Here is a 1,070-nt window from a genome sequence, read left to right on the forward strand (position 1 = left end):
CCAGACACCAGAAGCCCTCCCACTGTTGCCCCCCTCCCCAAGCACCAAGAAGACAGAGCATCACTTGCCCCAGCCTGAGAGTTCCTGTCTATACCTTGTGGCTAAGAGCCACTGATGGACCTCTGCTCCATGCTCCATGTGGCTCAAGTGGTTAAGACACTGAACTGCAGGCTGTGGAAGGTCGGTAGTTCAGCAGTTCGAGACCCGAGTGTGCCGCATGACGGAGTGAGCTCCCGTCTCTAGCTCCAGCTCCTGCCAACCTAGCAGTTCGAAAGCAAGAAATTGCAAGTAGATAAATAGGGACCACTTCGGTGGGAAGGGAACAGCGTTCCGCGTGCCTTGGTGTTTAGTCATGCCGGCCACATGACCACGGAAACGTCTTCGGACAGCGCTGGCTCTTCGGCTTGGAAACGGAGATGAGCACCGCAACCCTCGAGTCAGACTCGACTGGCTTTCGAGCAAGGGAACCTTTACCTTTACTATACTGCTTGTCAGTTTTTGGAAGCCGCCCTGAGCCTGCCTAGTGGGGAGGGCAGGGTAAAAGTGAAACGAATAAATAAATTATAAATAAATATAAGTGCTTGGGGTACAACTGGTGCGGCAGCTCCTACATGAATCGCATCATATGGAGCGTCTTCTGGATATCCCATTCTTCCATCCCCCACAACCAGCTTCACTCTTCCTGAAGATTGCAATGAAGGTTAATCTTTTCTGACATTGTTTATTGAGTCATCTACCAATTCTTTGATATGATCAATTCCTACAACTAGTCCTTTGGGACCAACCATCCGTGCAAAGCAGGCAGTAAGAATTCCACTCCCTGAACCTACATCAAGGGCTAGTCATACAGGAATTCTAGAGCATACGCATGCATATGTGAAGCACTGATTGTTGCTTGGAATCCTATTGATCGAGGAGAGTCCATATAGGGCAGTGGTGGCGAACCTATGGCACGGGTGCCAGAGGTGGCACTCAGAGCCCTCTCTGTGGGCTCGCGTGCCATCACCCCAGCCAGGCCCAGACCATCATTGAAGTGTCGCATTCGCTGCCAAATAATTTTAAGTAAATGA

General features: G+C 50.7%; 1 pseudogene; it reads right to left on the bottom strand.

The window, feature by feature from the left end:
* Positions 1-577: 577 nt before the first annotated feature.
* LOC107123466 overlaps positions 578-1,070 on the bottom strand; it is a 1,417-nt pseudogene continuing 924 nt past the window's right edge.

The sequence above is a fragment of the Gekko japonicus genome, unplaced genomic scaffold (genome assembly GCF_001447785.1).
Source record: "Gekko japonicus isolate JY-2015 unplaced genomic scaffold, Gekko_japonicus_V1.1 scaffold3024, whole genome shotgun sequence".
Classification (NCBI taxonomy): Eukaryota; Metazoa; Chordata; class Lepidosauria; order Squamata; family Gekkonidae; genus Gekko; species Gekko japonicus.